Genomic DNA, 18,460 nt, shown 5'->3' with positions numbered 1-18,460 from the left:
GTGCTTAAAAGTATTTTGGGTGCTAAGTGTCCTGGAAACATTTTCTATTAGTCACGTGTCTCGTTGCCATGGCACAATAGCAGACAAAATCAACTTAAGGATATAAGGGTTTGTTTAGTCTTACAGTTTGAGACAGTTGTGACAGGGAAGTATGAAGCAGCAGGGCACATGGACTCTCTACTTAGGAAGCAGAGAGAGGACAGGAAGTATATATATACATATGTATACAATTTCAAGGTCCCCTTCCCACGCCTTTCTCATTTCCTCAAGAGAATCTTCACCTCCTAAATGTTCTCAAACCATAGCCAGGGAACAAATGTTTGAGCACATGAGCCTGTGTGGAACACTTCACATACAATCCACAGCACAGACGAGTTTACTCTCCAACTAAACACTAAAAGATTGTATGCATCCAGATATGTAAAAGTAGCTCTCTGTACATGTAAGGTGGCAACTGGGCATTGGGGTGCTAAAAGGCCCTAGTATATATTGCTGTGGAAAAAATATAAAGAAGATAACCGATAATGATCATATAAGATACAGGTCCTCCTGATACATAGGACTCAATGAACTTGGTGAATACACAGAACTGCAGAGTGTGGCAGACTAGACCCCAGTGCCTGCTGCATGTTAGTCACTAGCTCAGGGATGCTCACTTTCCAATCTAACATCTCTGAGCTGTTTTATCAATGAATGAGCCATGAAATTACTCTCATTGGTTTGCAGAGAGGTTAAATTATACATGTGAAGCAGATACTCAGCTAATTGTGTCTGTTAAAAGTACAAATGGCCTTTAAGAAAAGCCCTACTTTATCTGGAACGCTGGTGTATAGAGTAATTCACACACTGAGCAAACTGTATTGAGCTGCTACTAAGAGCCAGGCTGACATGGCCACTGGAAAATTAGGTGGGAAGGGAGCCAGGTCCTGTGGCCTGAGGTTCACAGCCTCAGTCTCACAGAAGGCAACTGGTATATATATTAACAAGTCAACATGGTCAATGATATGTCTGTAATGGATGGTTTATAGACAGAAATTTCGAGAAGCAGATGAATAATGGTACTTTCAGGAAGGGTTTCCAAGAGGCACCAATTCACAAGCTGTTTCTTCAAACCTGTGTAAGGCACACTCCCCAAACAGACAGCGAGAAACCTTTACGTTACTTTGTTATGACTGGGTAACAGCAACTCCATTTTAGCAAAAGTTTATGCATATGACAGATAATCCATGATGAGTATTTAATAAGCTCCCCAGCTGTACCAGTTAACAACAGAAAGAAAGATGTGTGCTGAATATTTGTCTACAATTTTTATTAAAAATAGATTTTTTCATATAATATATTCTAGTTATAATTTCCCCTCTTCCAAGTCTTCCCATATCCTCCCCATCTTCCCACTGACCCAAATCCACATCCTTTATTGCTGTCTCTCATTAGAAAACAATAGTTAATAGGCAATAAAACAAGAGCATTTTTACCCCCTAAAGCCTGTGTTTGAGTCTAGTTCTGTATTTGCTAAGGCAGGAAATATGTCTACCTCACATTCCCAATTAATTACATAACTTTTTCTCAGTCATCTTAGACAGACTTTTTACAATCAGGATTCAGGCTCTGCTTCATCTCTTCACAGAAATCCCCTTCCTGATTTATAAAATGGAGCTAACATTAGCCACTTGAGTACATATTTTGGAGAAATTCTTTTCTAGATCTTGTAATGCCAGACCAGGATACCTTCTACAAGTGATAATAGATTTTTCCCCCCATCAGTCTTGTCTGGATTAAGGACATTCCTGGCATCCTCTAGCCCAAACAAAAAGAATACTCACTTTTCATACAAGGAAAATACATTGTGGGAAGTTATGAAAAAAAAAAAGGTACAAGTTTCCCCTGACACTGAGAACTGGACTGACGAACCCTACAGAACCACTGCTCTACACTTCTGCCAGGGCCCTTTCTCTGTGTGCCCTGGGGAATTACAAATGCTCTACCATCAAAATGTCTGCAGAAGAAGCTTCATGTTATAAGCTGTGTGTACATATATGAATGTGTGCATATGTTCATATATGGGGTGCACTATGCAGGGTGTTCATGTATGCACATGTGTCTGGAGGCCAGAGTACATGCTCAGATGTCAACCTTAAGGCACTATCTACCTGTTTTTGAGACAAGGCCTCTCACCAGGCTGGAATCACCAGATAGGATAGGCTGCCTGAATAGGTACCTGCTTGCCTGGATTTACAGACGTCAAGCCAGCATACCCAGTTTTTTCACGTGGGCTTTAGGAAACAAACTCAGCTCTTTGTGTTCTGAAGGTAAGCACTTTTATCAAGAGAGCTATCTCCACTGAGTGTTTTTGGAAGAACACATCATAGTTACAAAGGCTCCTGGGACCACCTCATAAGTTACTCACACTATTTGGATCCAAGAAGCCCATTGTCTGCAAAAATAAATCCTTACAAGGCTGTAATTTTGGCCAAAAGCCCAAGATGATAATAGATTAACCTTAAAATTAACCTTTGGCAAAGGAGTTAGCAACCGTAGACTGAATTAACAAACAGTGAGGTAGACTGTTGAAATCACCAGATGAAATTGAGGAAGCCTCACCCTGTTCGTGTAATCCAAGTGTAAGTCATACTGTATAATTAGATGGTAGAAAACCTAAATAGAGATAAGTAATAACGGCCAGTAGACCAGAGCTCACAAGCTAGGGAGACTCCTATACATTCGAATTTCACTTAGTATTAAATTATTAAATTAAATGTATTTAATTTAGTATTAAATTAAATTAAATGTATTTAATTTAATACATTCAAATTAACCTAAAAGAGACTTGAGAGGAATCACCAAATTAGTCCTAAAACTTTGGGGTTTCCCCCCATGTCCCAAAGAACTAGGCATCAACAAGTTACTTGCATGAGAAATCTCGGGATGCATCCATCTTTCATGGTTTAGTAGAGGTAATGTTAAAAGCAAACTAAGCAGTCACCTGACCTGCTCTTCCTCTTGCATCACCATCTACTGCATCTAGGAGTGTGAGGGAAATAGATCAATGTTGAACTCAGGGCTGCATCTACTGATTCTTCTCACTCTCAACCCAACCTGCTAACAGTAAGATCCTTTAGGAGGAGCCTTTTGTTTGTTTGACTCGGGTTTTTGAGACAGGATCTCTTGTATTCCAAGCTAACCTTAAACTCCCTAGGTAGTCAGGCATAAATTTGAACTCCTGGTCCTCCTGCCTTCACCTCTGCAGTGCTAGGATTACAGATGTGGACTACCCATCCAGTTTTATGAAGGACAGGGGATTGGACTTGGATTTCAGGGGTAACCCTGGGTTACACTAAACAAGTGCTCTACCAAATAAACTATATCCCTAGACCACAACAGGATCCCTTTATGGAGCAGAAGGCCTCCCAGGCCTGCTCTCCTTCTCATCAGCTTGAAGGACAGCTCTGCCTAAACCAAACCTTCACAAGCCTCATAGCTTAAGTCCTTTAAAAAATATGTGCTCTCTCTCCTGACCCCATGTTTCTTTCTAGGGAATCAGAAACAACCAACCCTCCCTTTCTCCTCTTCCTCCCAGAATCATGAATAAGAGAATTTTAAAATATCAAGGTAATAAAGTCAAGAATGGTGCAACACCTGTAACCCCAGCACTTAGGAGGCAGAGACAAGAAGATCAGAAGTTCAAAGTCATACTTGACTAAATATGGAAGATTTGAGGCTATCATGGGCTACTTGATGCCCTATCTTGAAAGATAAAGAAGATAAAAAGAATAAGGGAAAATCAGAACGTCTTACCTATGTGTGGGTGACAATGATACTGGTATTATCACAAATTAGATTAACTTCAGGAGAAAAAGTAAGACAAGGTGACTGTGTGTTCTACCTATTGAGTGCTGCGTAAGAAATAACCCTCAAACTCAAGGTTTGAAAATAGTAACCATAGTTACCTAATGTGAACTAAGTACAGGGTCATGGGTGACTCCCACATCTGTTCTCTGTGCTGTCAACGCAGCTCATTGGACTGGAAGGACAAGGCTTCTCCGTCGCCAGCCTGCTCACAAGAACACAAGCTGGTACTAGTGCCAACCTATGGTGGGCCGTTAGCTGGAACAACTTATGTGGACTTCCCATGTGGCTGCTTGCCTTTTCCCCAGCAGGGTATCTGGGACCAAAAGTACAGACTCTACAACAGTACAACCTACTTCCTTCCAACAGTACAAACTACACGGCACCCGAGTACTTCTGGGAGATTCCATCAGGCAGGCAGCCATAAAGCTCAGACTCAGAAACAGGGTCACAGTTGATGCCTCTCAGAAGGAGAAATGTCAAATAATTGTGGCCATGCTTTGTTTGTTCACTATTATTTGGTTTGGTTTGGTTTGGTTTTATATAAAATTGTGTTATTATATAGTCCAGACTGGCTTTCTATGGGGCACAGGTTAACATGAAAATTTCCACCTTCCTTTGTGTACTCCTAAAAGTATTGGTATATGCATGTGCAAAGTTTTAAAGCTTCCATATTACAAGACGTGGTAAATCCCACTGTGAGCCAGAAAAATTCAATTCATAAATTTAACTTACAAATCTTAAGTCTAGAAAAGAACTTTTTATGAGAGATAAACCATTTTAGTGAACTTTGCATTCCAGACCTTTTATGTCCAAGTTGAAACTCTATGTAGAATTTTGAACACTTTTCTTTAAAGAGAGAAACTCCAATATTATATACACTTTGGACACCATAAACCCAATCTTCCTCTGAGTTAAGTTTGAATCTATGTGTGGGAGAAAATGACAGAGACCCAGTGAGAATGTGTGTGGTGTAAAAGACATATTTGTATATACGTGGCTGTGTGTGCTCATGTGTGTGTGCACGTGTGTGTGCTCATGTGTGTGTGCACAAGTGTGCATGTGTGTAGCCCAGAAAATGACTTCAGGTGTCCTACATCATTCCTCATATTATTCCCTTGAGACAGGATATCTCCCTGAACCTAGAGAGGCTGGAAACCAACAAGCTCCAGTGATTTTCCTGTATCTGGTCCCCAGTATCTTTTGGAATACAGACCCTCGTGGCCTCGCCTGGGTCTTCACATAGATTCTAGGAATTCAAGTTAAAGTGTTTATGTTTGGATAGCATACTCTTTTACCTATTGAGCAATTTCTCCAGTCTCAAAGTTTAAATTCTAAGAATAGATGAGATTATCTGAGGAAACCACATAGAAGAAAAGCACAAAAGAATAGAGAGAAAACTTACAAATGTCTGCCTACACTGACACCACCAGAGAGAAAGAGAAATGCTGTGGAATAATCTTCTTCTACACTGCAAAGATTTGTCACTTAAATTGGTTTTAAAAATGCTGATCAGCCAGTAGGCAGGCAGGAATTATAGGTGGGACAAGCAAACTGGGAGAATGATGGGAAGAAAAAGGACAGAGTCAGAGAGATGCCAGTCAACAAGCAGGACATGTAGAAAATAAGCTCATAAGCCATGAGCTACTTGGCCAATCATAAATAGAAATATGGGTCAATTATAATGGAAGAATTCACTAGTAAAAGTCTGAGCTATTGGCCAAACATTTATAAATAATATTATGTCTCTGTTGGTAATTTGGAAGCCGTTGTCAGGATGGAGGAGTGGGGGATCAGTACAGAAAAACTTCTGACTACAGAGAAAGAAGAGCAGAGGTGAGGTTTATAGTGAGAATATGGTATATGATCACAGAAGGAGTCTCAGGGTGGAGAACCTAGGAAAACGGTCACAATAAAACACGAAGTTCCAGAAAGTTAAGGGAAAAGGTGCAATTCTTTTGAGCTAACACCATAGGGATCCGTTAGTAACTTGTCAAAGCAACTTCAGTGAAAGGGGCAGTCAGTCGCAGTGTGCTCAGAGAAAGAAGTGGACAGAGTGGAGATGCTGGTTTCTATGGCCCATGCCTATAATCGCAGCACTTGGAAGGTATAGGCAGCGAGATCCAAAGATCAAAGTCACCTTGCCTGCATTGAAAGTCTGAGGCCAACCTGGCCTACATAAGAACCTGTCTAAGAAAAAGACAGAGACAGATGGATAGAGAAAGGGGCAGAGGGAAGGGAGGGAGAGAGAGAGGAAGACAAATTTGACTGGAAAACATCTGAAATTAATAAAGAAGTAACAAGTTGGAAACTAGAAAAATACAACTCTCTAAAACTGTTTTCAACAAATATACAAACCCTGAATAATATTATAATTATTAAAAAATTTAAATCCCTATTTTGAAACAGTCAACATTTCTACAATAAAAACATCAGACTTAAATGGCTTTGTTGAAAAATTCTGCTGGTTTCCCATCTCCCAACTCAAGCAACACGCCCTTCTCAACCATAGGCCATGCCTTCCCAGAAGAACAGGTGAGCTGCCCTTGGACCTTCTCCTCTCTCTTTGTTTCCCAATTCTCAGGGTTGTCCTTAGTGCTGTAATGGCACACCAGCTGCAGCTTCCTCAGTTCCCTGTCTAGGCTTCTTGAAGATCCCACAGACCACCCACCACTGGCTTCCTCTTCCCTCAGCCTCCAACTTCAGAAGTACTCCCCATGAATACACCAGTCTAGCAAACTAGGAAAACAGGTAACACAGCAAATACATGTAGGCAGATTTTTCTGTCCCACCTGCCAGTTCCCAAATAACCATGTGGAGACTTCTTATTACATACAAAATCTTGGTCTATATCTTAGGCTTGTTTCTAACTAGGTCTTATAACTTAAATTAATCCATTTCTATTAGTCTACATTTTGCCCATGGCTTATGGCTGTTATCTCTCCTACTGGATGTTTTGTTTCTTCTGTATCTGGCTGGCAACTCTGCCTCTCTTCTTCCCAGAATCCTCTCTGTGCCTGGAAGTCCCACATATACCTTCTGCCTATTTAGTTCCTTAATAAATAAAGCAAAGTTCCTTCTGGCTATTTAGTTCCTTAATAAATCAATCAGAAAGTGCCTTTAAAAAGACACATCTGCACAGTATACAAAAATACTATTCCACAAACACACTCTCTGAAAATCTAGAAAGGAAACAGAAACCAAGAAGCAAAATACCCACACAAAAAAGACAAACCCAGAAATCAGCATGTAGAACTATACTCTCCCCAAACACAGATGCCCAAATGCCAGCATAAGAACTCAAATCAATTTTACAAAAATCAAGAACAAGATAAGGTTGATGTCTTCTTCACTGTCCTTCTTAAAAACGTTGAAGTTTTTATCAACAGGTTTCTCATTTGTTTGGTTAGAATTACTCCAAGATATTACTCCAAGATTATTTGAGGCTACTGTGAAGGGTGCTATTTTCATGGTTTCGTTCTCAGTTCATTTGACATTTTTATATAAGAGGGCTACTGACTTTTTCTTTAGTTAATCTTGTGTCTAGGCACTATACTTAAAGTGTTTAGCAGCTGTAGGAGTTCCCTGGTGGAATCTTTTGGATCACTTATGTATACTATCATATTATCTAAAAATAATAGTTCCTCGACTTCTTCCTTTCCAATTTGTATCCCTTTGATTTTTCAGTTGTCTTATTGTTCCAACTAAAACTTCAAGTGCTATATTGAACAGATGTCAGAAAAGTGAACAATTTGATGCTGGCTATAGACTTGCTGTAAATTTCCTTTATTATGTTTAGGTATGTCCCTTATATCACTCATATCTTCAGGACTTTTTATCAGTGTTCTGTTCAGAATCTTGCATCCTATTCTCATGCATTCAAGGTTATTCTCTGCTTATTAATTATGAAAGTTTGGTCTTATCTTAGGCTTGTTTGTAACTAGTTCTTATAACTTAAATTAACCCATTTCTATTAGTCTATATGCTCCCACATGACTCAGGGCTGTTACCTCTCCTTCTGCATGTCTTACTTCCCCTGACCTCTTCTTCTATATGTCTTACTTGCCCTGCATCTGGTTGGTGACTCCACCTTTCTTTTTCTTTCTCTCTCCTGAGAAGTACCACCTACCTTCTTCCTGCCTAACTATTGTCCATTTAGCTCTTTATTAAACCAATCACAGTGACACATCTTCACACAATGTAAACAAATATTCCACAACATTTCAGAAAATTGGGAAACAACCTACCTCAAGACCCAGCTACACTACTCTTCAGCATATACTCAAAGGACAATCTATCCTACTACAAGGACACTTGCTCAACCATGTTCATTATGGCTTTATTCACAATAACCAGAAACTGGAAATAACCTTGATGTCCCACAGCAAAAGAATGGATAAAGAAAATGCAGTGCATTTACACAATGGAGTATTACTCGGCTGTTTAAAAAAATGACATTATAAAATTTTGCAGGCAAATTGATGGAACTAGAAAAAATTGTCCTGAGTGATGCAATCCAGACCCAGAAAGACAAATAAGATATATACTCACTTATAAGCGGTTATTAGATGTTAAGTAATAATCAACCTACAATCCAGAGACCCAGAGGGGTTAGGTAAAGAGGAGGTCCCTAAGGGGGAGCAGTAGAATTCCTTAGAAAGGGGAAATAGAATAGATTTTGTGTGCTTTGGGAGTAGAAATGAGAGGGATCAGGCTTGGGGGAGATGAGATGGAAGGAGAAAGTGTGATGAGAGATGGATGGAAACCTAGGACAGTAGAAACTTCCTGGAATAGTTGAGGGTGATCCCAGTGAGGATTCCTAGTAAGAGAGAATATAGAGTCTGAACTGACCATCTTTTGTAGTCAGGCAAGGCTTCCAGTGGTGTGGACTTGGGTGCATTTAGTTTAGTTGTTTGCAAAGGAGATCCTGTAGAGATCCCCAAACAACCAAGGCTGATGCTTGAACAGTTGGTTTGTCTCCAGAAACTGACCAGTGGTGTCCCATTGCCAAGAACAACATCCCACACAGCTCATTGAATGTAGAGAATTCAAGCTGGTACCTGCATGGAGACTACACCCCTGTGTTCTAGTCTCTTTGGCTTAAGAAGATACTCTGTAGGCTATGGAAAAAGAAATTTGAACATTAACCCAGCCACAAAATCCTCCACCTACAATCTGTATTGTCTGCAAGATGTGTCCATGCAATGATGGTGCAGAACTTATAGAAGTGAATAAACAATATCTGGTTTAACTCAAGACCCATGCCACAAAAGGAAGCCCATGCCACAAAAGGAAGCCCATGCTCAACGCTGCCAGGAATGACCAAGAACCAGAGACTGGATGGTCCTGATATTTAGGGTAGAACCAAACATGACTGATAAACATAATAATAATAATTGATTAAATAATTCCTAATGTTATTCTGCTATACTCATATCAGTGCCTTGTCCAGTCATCACCTGAGAAGCTTCCTCCAGCAGCAGATTGGAGCAAGTGCAAAGACCCTCAGCCAGGCATTATTCAGAAACACTCTAAATTGGAGGTCTCCATCAAGTCCTCCCTTTGGAGCTTGGGGAACCCCATGAAAGAGGGAGAGGAAAGATTATAAGAGTCAGAACGCTGGAAGACACTAGGAGAACCTGGCCCACTGAATAAACTGAGCAGGGCTCACATGGGCTCACAAAGACTAAAGCAGCAAGCATGAGACCTGCATGGATCTTCACCAGGTGTATAGTGATATTCCATTTGTGTTTTAATAAATAAATATTACCTGAAGATCAGAGAGTAAAACAGCTGCAACAATCACTCACACCGACCAAGCAGTGGCGGCACACACCTTTGATCCCAGTTGCCACACCAGTTTGCCATAGAAATCGGGCAGTAGTGGTGCACACCTTTAATCTCAGCACTAGAGAGGACTATAAAACAGGAGACAGGTTTTGGTCTCAGTCTCATTCTGAGGATTACTGGAAACAGGATCGCCATTTTTGAACTGAAGTAGAATTAAGAGTCAGCGGCTGACTGCTTTGCTTTTCTGGTCTTCAGGTTGAACCCCAGTATCTGTCTCTGGGTTTTTACTATTTGTGCTACACGGGTGTTCTGTATATATGCTATAGTTGTTAGCTTGGTGTTTTGTGGGACTTTAACAGTGAGAGCAGGTGTGTCTCTGACTCTTTTGCCTGTTTTGGGGACTCTTTTCCACCCATAGGGTTGCCTCGTTCAGCCTGGATGTAACATTTTTGCCTTGTCTTATTGTATCTTGTTTTGTTCTGTTTGGGTGTTGTCTCTGGGAGGTCATTGCTCATTTCTAAATAAAAAAGGAGTGAGAGTGGATCTGGGGGAGACGGGGGTGGGGGGATCTGGGAAGAACAACGGGAGGGGAAGTGTGGTTGGGATGTATTGTATGAGAGAAGAATCTATTTTCAATTAAAACAATTTAACACACTTTGCTAAGAAAAGAACCCAAGGAGGAGAAAGATGAGAAGGGTGGGGATAAAGAGGAAAGGGAAGAGGAGGAGAAGGAGGAGGAGGAGGAGGAAGAAGAGGAGGAGGAGAACTTGATTCCTTACATGGTTTTACACAGACAGCACAGTGAAGGCTCCAGAGGACAATCTGCAGGCCATCCTTGCTGATGAAGAAAGAAGTTAAAATCAGAAACAAAGTCATACGGTGGTGCACAGGTCTAACTCCAGCACCCGGGAGACCTAGGAAGGAGGATTATCAATTCCATGACAGCCTAGGCCATAGTGGACTCTGCTGCAATACAAATAAATAGTAGATCAATACATTCTAGCAAAGTCAAATATTCTGTGATGGAGATGTAGCTGTTAGAGGAACGCAGAGATAATAGTAGGAAAATGCACCATAAATCACTGCAATAACAGATATAAAGGGGAAATATTATGACCAGTTCAATAACTGCAACCACTAAAAGACATGATAAAATTCAACAAAATTCTAGCAAAAGAAGACTATTCTAGGTGTGGTGGCACATGCCTGCAATTTCAGTCTATGAGAAGTAGAGGCAGGAGAATCAAGAATTCAAGCTACACAGCCAATTTAAGATTTAGATACATAAGATCCCATATCAAAAAAGAAAAAATAAAAGGGAAAAAGGAAGGAAAGAAGAAAAGCAAAGTGAAGAAAATGGGAAGGAAAAGAAAGAGTCCTATCTTACTGTTGGCGATTGCATACAAGCATTCAGTGGCCTTTGATCAAATTCCCCCTACTTATCCTCTTCCCCTTCCCAATTCCTTCTTCTTTCTAAGTCCCCTTCCTACTTTCCTAAGATGTGTGTCTAGGTAAACATGTTGTGTGAATGTGTGCATGCGTGCATGTGTGTGTGTGTGTGTGTGTGTGTGTGTATTTAATTAGGGTTATCTACAGGACACTGGTGGTATTCACATAAGTGGGGCAGCCTACTAGTGTTCCCCTATGACAGCCTAAGACTCCTCTGGAAGGGGCGGAGCCTTAGGAGGCCCTCCCTCATCCATGATGGTGTGTTGCTATGCAGTCCTGTGCAGATTGCCACTGCTGCAGTGAGTTCTAGGTGCGACAGCCATGTCCTGTCCAGAATAGCATTTCATAGCCCTTCTTCCTGCCCTCCAGCTCGTGCACTGGTTCTGGACTCTTCTGTAATGTTCCCTGAGTCCTGTGGGGGTGACATAGATGTCCCATTTAGGGCTGAACACCCAACAGTCACTTGTTCATAGCACATTGACTAGTTACTAATCTCTGTATTAACTGCTACCCACTGCAAAGAGAAATTTCCCTGATCAAAGCTAACAGCAGTGATTATGGGTACAAACATAAATATTTAGAGGGCAGATGACATCACAGTCACTTAGCAAACAGTAGAAGTAAGCCTGCATCAGGCCTATGACCTATGCAGTCACAGTGCTTGACCCGATTTGCATTGCCAGCTAGGTTCCACTGGTGCAGTGGGCTTGTTATCTTAAGCACCATGTTTCAAATGCATATCTTGCCTGTCAGCTTTGTACAGCAGTTCACAGGATTCACAGCTGAGTAAAACCATGGCTGACTTTCATTGGAAGCTTTCTTATAATCAAAATCTAAGGAGGTAGAGGTCCTGGGCATCATGTTTTTATGTTTCCCCCAAAGTTTCTTCTCTTCTGTCAAAGCTGAGAGCCATCACTCTCCACCTTCTCTCGAGGGTATTATGAATGCTCTTGGATCCAATTATCTAACATACCAATGGCATCAAAATCTGTGTGCCTTGCCTCAAATTACTATCTAATGGCAAACACTTTCCACCCCCCTGTTGAGGCATCATTGTCTCTTGGCAGCCCTATACTAAATCAAAGGCAATAGGCCCTTCTCGTGCCAAATGCTTGTGCTCACAGCCCCATTTCTTGTCTCCCAGCAGCAAACTTTATACAAGTTGGGGTTCTGACTGTCCTCTGGGTTGCATATGAAATTTGAAGCACTTTCTTGAATCTGCCTTAGTTAGCAACAAAATTGCTTTAACATGAGTGACAGTATCCTACAGGAACGCTCAAGGGCTGTATCTACATAAGCACAGCAGAGGTGGAGGAGTAAGATGTCAGTGCCATGCTGCTGCTGTTGGGTTCATGGGTAGTTCCAGCTCTGGGAAGGCAGAAACAGGCAAATCCTTGGAATGCCCTGGTCACCAGCATATCCTAGTTGGGGAGCAAAATGCCTGACCTGCAATCGTGAAGACCTGAGATTGGATCTGCAGAACCCATGGGAAGAACTGAATTCATGGTATGTGCCTATAATTCCAAGGCTGGGGAGGTAGAGACATGGGCTTGCCGTCCAGTATGTCTACCCATTCTGTGAGCTCCAGGGCGAATGATAAATCCTACTTCAAAAATAATGTGGCAAATGATTGAAGAAGATACCTTCATCAGTCTCCGGCCTCCACATGGGCATGTACACATTCCCACAAAGATGTACACTCATGCGCGCACGCACACACACACACACACACACACACACACAAAAGGTGGCTGATGCTAGAGGGGATGATACCCCTGGTTGTCCTTTGGCCTCCATACACATAAACACCTAAATACACATGTGCACATGCACACCAAAAAAGGAAGAGATGATTTCTGGGTGGAATGGGACAGGAGGTAGAAGATGTTTGGGGGTCAAATTGCCGTGAAACTTCCTTTGAAGTAAGCCAGAGCTTCCACCTGCAGAGGCTCAGTATCCACGGTAAGGACAAAATCCACCACAGTATAAATACTCTCTTAGCAACATTGCTCCAAAGCAATTTTCCCTGCTATTATTCCATTAGTATCAAGGGGATTTAAAACGAATCCCCCAACCCCCACTACCACAAGAGTGTGGAGATAAATAGTCTCACACTCTGAAAGTCACACAGTGAGAAGGGACTTTCCTGCTCTGTGACAGATGGGAATCCCCTGCCACAGAGGCATCTAAAAAGTCAAGCAAGTCCTTCCATATTGAGGAAACTGATCTTACTTCCCACCACTTCTAACCTCTCCTAGGAGATACTCATTCTTTCAGGACAGATGTGTAGGACTGATTGTGCATGTATCAGTCAGAGGTCACACTGTGTTGTTCCTCAGGAACCATCTGTCTTGTGTGTGTTTTAATTTATTTTTATTATATTGTCTGTGTGTGGAGGGGCACATGTGTGTCATAGCGCCTATGGAAATCAGAAGACAAAAGGCAGAGTAGATGCTCTCTTTCCACCTTTATGCAGGTCCCATGGTTTAAAGTTAGGTGGTCAGGCCTGCAGCTAGTGTTTTTAACATCTCTGAGCCCCATCAGCGCCCCACTTGGATTTTATGAGACAGTTTCTCTCATTGACGCCTGGGCTTGACAATTCAGCTAGGTTGACTGGACATCAGGCTCTAGGGAGCCTCCTGTCTCCATTTCCTGAATGCTGGAATTACAAGTGTAGAATTTTTTAGGTGGGTGCAGGGAGATAGATACACTCAGGTTCTCATGTTTGGGCCAAAAGCATTTTAATGACTAAACCATGTCTCCAACCCACAACTCACCTTTGATCTCGTGTTACAACACAGAAGAGCACTGGGAACTTTTCTCTTCTATGGCTACCAAGATCAAAGAACCTGGGACCCACCTTCTTCAATAACCTGCTACCACCAAAACCCAGATCAGCAGGGGAATGTCCTGGAGAACATAGTGCACCCTGGGCTCTGTTCCCTGGCCCTCTCAGGTTTCTGGGATCTGGCTTTCATCAGGCAAAAGGTGAAGGTGTGTAGGAGGTCGAACTCCTTTGGGAGCCTGCCAGGGAAAGTCGCCTACTCAAACCTCAACAGAGGCCAGAGTGCGCACAGGGCGTCGCTTGAAGAGCAGCGGAAAAGTTTACGTGTCCCGGCATGGCAGAGCTTGCTCTGCAGCCACTGGGATCTGATGGCTCCTGACTCATTGCTAAGCCCATTTATCTTGCCACTTATATTCATTAAATTAAAATGATTTAATTAAGCAGTGAAGTGTGGGCTTGTTTGGGATGCAGCATCAACAGGGTTGATTAAAGCTCAGGGTTGGGGAAGGGATATTTTTCTCCCCATTGCATCCTTCTAGAACCAAATTCTGTTTTCTCTTGTTGTCTACTTTATCATCTCACTGTTTTGGGGCTGTCTAGTAAGAAAGAACTCACTTCAAGAAATCTCTGTGCTGTGGAAAGCTGTGGGGAGTGTCACAGTTCCTGCATCCTAGGACTTGGTTTTCAGGATTAGACTGAAAGCTGTCTGATGAGGAGTGAACACCAAGGCTGCTCCTGCCTTTCCTGGTCTGTGCCCTGGAGAAAGATGACCTTGTAGACTCATAGTCTCCTTCTTTTCTCATCATGCCCATCTAGAAGAGACAAGAGTGTGAACTCTGGAGGCTGGGGATGAGCTTCAGTGGCGGACTCCTGTCAGCTGGAACAAGGACCTGGGTTCTATCCTTAGCACTTCAAAAATATTATAAAAAAAGAAATACAGAAGGTGTCCCAGTGTTCTACCAAAAAAATGGGTATATAAAAAATAAAAAACCAAACAAATAAACTTAAGGAGAGTCAGGCTAAGGATATAGCAGAGTTGGTAGAGAGAATAAATTTAAGGAGAGTCGGGCTAAGGATATAGCATAGTTGGTAGAGAGAATATGCCTAACATTTCAAAGATCTGTCTTTCATCCCAGCGCCACAATAAGCAGGTGTGGTGACTCATTCCTATAATCCCACACTTAAGAGATAAGACCAGAGGATCAAATCAGAAAGTTAGGGTCATCCTCATCTATATACCAAGTTCCAAGCTAACCCAGGTTGCCTAAGACCTAAGACCCTACCTCAAATAAAAGGTTATTGATTTGATCTTTTATGATTTACAACCCAAGTTTTGCAAATGTCCTCAACATTAATGTTTAATTCTTCTTTGCAAAAGTAAGTCCCCTTACTCTCAGAAACCCTCTCTGTACCTTCTGTGACAACTTTCCTGTCATTTGGTCCTCCCACAGCCTTCTCAGGCCCAACCCTACAGCTCCAGTGTCATCGTCCTGATTAAGATCTCAGATGCTCCTAACACCCTGTCCTCCTGAATTGCTAATTTCTCACTTGGGTAACACCATGCATTTCCTGAGTCCTCACAGAGTCCATCTTCACCAGTGGATTAAAAAGGGCTTCATTTCATATATTTGCTTCTTGTTGGTCAGTTGTCCTCTACCATTGATACACAGTGAGAGACACCATAATTAGGACAGAGATATCTGCCCAACTATTGGAGAGCATTTATCTTCTCAGTCAGTCTGGCATCAGTAGTACTTGGAGCAGCATTTAAGAAAATATGAAATCAACACTTGCTATCTCAGTGGCTTCAAGGAAGAACAGTACAGTGTGCCTGCCTGTTTTCACTGGCAGGAAGCTTTCTTCACTGTTGTTGGCTATATATTCCATAAGAAAACACCAGACAATGATCAAAATTTCCACATCATACTCATCACATCAAGGACATCAGAAAATATTTCTCTGCTCATAGAAGCAAGGTCCCATGGTTTTGTTGTTATCACTGTAGAGTGTTTATTAAAGTCATCTCAATACTTTGCTAAGTGAGTCAGCTTCTATTGCTGTCCTAATGAATTTTGGGTTTCATGGATATCTAGCTCCACATGTAACAGCAGCTATAGGGTCAGATCTTACACATGTCCCTCAAATGCACAAGATAGGGCCAACCTAGAGAAGTTGGTTGTCCATCCATCAACCCATTTAAATTTATGTTATTTTCATTTATATTTATAAATAACCTACAGTGAATTGTATTGGGCTCTAAAGTAGATCCCATAAGCAAGGCAGGCATGAACTCCATACTATGAACACCAACTCCTTCCTGACCTGTAGCCAAACTTTCAAATAAGCATGGCTGTGTCCATGCTAATAGTCACCAAAGGCAACTGTAGCTATGTGCTGATAATGATGGCCAGTGCTCTCTTCTCTTATGTAACACTGCAGATCTAGCAGGGTAGGAGACAGAAATTTGTACAGAGTGCCTGCTTCTGGATTTCATTTCTCAACCTGTGGCCAACTCACCTCAAGCATAGGCTATGTTGTGGTCACAGTAACAGTTGCAGCTAAAAGGTAGACTGATAACTTGGCTTTGTTTTTAAGAAAAAGAAAGAAATGTCCGAGAAGAATGCTTCTCTCCCATTCAAAGGGTGTTATTAGATTTATGTGCAAATACATTAGATTTAAGGTCTTAATATTCCAATATCTTGAGACTTTGAGAGGAAAAGAGAGAGAAAGGAGAAGGAAAAAGAAAGTAAAAAAAATTGACATATCTCAGAAGTCAAATCAATAAGTCAGTCAAGCTCTGTTGCTGTGTAAGCCCTTCCCTTAGGTTGGCATGGCACCCTACTGTGGGATACATTATATACTAAAAATATGTTATATGCTCCAATGTTATATACTAAATCATGACTCTGAGTCACTCAAATATATATTTTCAATTGGATTAAGAAGCTTCACTGTTACAAGGAAGCCAGCTTCAGGTATGAATAGTCTCAGTGGCACATTGAACATATCTCTTGAGGTAAGATATCACAGGTTTCATGTTTGCTTTTCAATTAATATGTATTAGTTTTAATAATGGGCTTTATTATGACATTTTCATTCATACATAAAATGTTTTGATCTATAAATATGGTTTGTTGGATTTACAACAGATATCTAAGTACTTAGGAAAGGTTTTGCTAGCCAAAATAAAGCCTTATGGTCTATAAAAGGAAAGTCAATAGTATTTAAATTATAAATGAGGGTTGGGAATGTAGCTCGGTTGGTAGATTCTAGCCTGCAATCTAGCCTGTAACTCTTGCATTGATCCCCAGTACCGTGTCAACACAATGGCACAAGTCAATAATCCTGACACTGTGAAGGTAGTTTTCAGGATAAGAGTTCAAGACCACTGTTACACAAGTTCTGATTGGTCTTAATAATAAAACCCAGAGCCAGGTATAGGGGTAAATGCTGAAAAATCAGAGAGACAAAGGAGAAAACCACAATCAACTCTTACCTTGATAACTCTTCAGCCAAAAAAAGGACTGAACCTTCTCTCTTCTTGCCATATATTCCTTTCTCTGCCCAGCCATGGCATTTCCTGTCTGTCTGTACAGACCTCCAGACCTCAATGGTTAACTAGTGGATAGCTCCATCCTCTGATCTTCAGGCAAGCTTTATTAGCGCACAAGCAAGATATCACCATATTCCTCCCTTCTTGTCTAAAATTTTAAAAAAACAGTTCATAATATATGAAAAACTATATACAGTAAGTACAATAACTATATACATGCAATAAATACATCAACAATATCTAATCCATAAGCAACTGACAAATGAAAACATGGAAAATTTGAAGCTAGCCTGTCTTAAATTTTAAAGACATAGGGCTGAAGAGATGGTTCAGCAGTTAAAAACATCCATTAATCTTCTAGAGAACCTGAGTTTAGTTCCGAGCATCCATACTGAGTGGCTTACAATAGCCTGAGACACCAAGTCCATGAGATGTGAATACCTAGTACCCCAAGGTCATCCACAAGCATTTGATCACACCTGCATGCAGAAAGACAGATATTAAAGATAATATATTTTCTTAAAAGAGCATGAATGAAATTTTAAACTAGGTGGAATTGTATATACTTGTAAAACTGGCACTTGAGAAGTGGAAGCAAGCAGATTGGTGCAAATTCTAGGTCAGCCTGGCTATATGGTAAGTTCCAGGTAAGCCAAGACTGTGGTGTGAGAGTCTATCTCAAAGTAGAGTCAGAGAGAATAAGAATTTTAAATGTTCCAGTGTAGTTATTTCTGGGAAAAAAAAAAGATCAAAATTGGATTGGTCAATATCTCCTTTAAAAATGTTAAATTTGCTGGTTTTACAAATGAAAACAAGATTTGCAAACAGAATTTGCTTTTAAAAAGAACTACATTTGTAGATTTATTAATTAATTGTTATTTTTGAAAGTTGAATAATTTTTTCTGCACACAAAAACTTCCTAGTAAGTGAAGCCATGTCTACCAATATCTTTGGGAGGATAGGCAATGAGTGGGAGAAAGAGTCCCGCTCACAAAAACGGGTATGAAAATAAACATATTATATAACCTGGAGTGATT

General features: G+C 41.0%; 1 long non-coding RNA gene across 1 annotated transcript in view; it reads right to left on the bottom strand.

The window, feature by feature from the left end:
- Positions 1–18,460, bottom strand: part of LOC146890008 (uncharacterized) — a 45,840-nt gene that overhangs the window by 11,121 nt on the left and 16,259 nt on the right. The window contains exon 2 of the long non-coding RNA XR_014999234.2: positions 17,367–17,571. This is a non-coding gene — a long non-coding RNA (uncharacterized LOC146890008). The remainder of the gene's footprint in view (positions 1–17,366; positions 17,572–18,460) is intronic.

The sequence above is a fragment of the Myodes glareolus genome, chromosome 20, assembly GCF_982192425.1.
Source record: "Myodes glareolus chromosome 20, mMyoGla1.1, whole genome shotgun sequence".
NCBI lineage: Eukaryota > Metazoa > Chordata > Mammalia > Rodentia > Cricetidae > Myodes > Myodes glareolus.
Note: the sequence above shows the minus strand (reverse complement) of the source record. Positions and strands in the feature narration are given on the sequence as shown.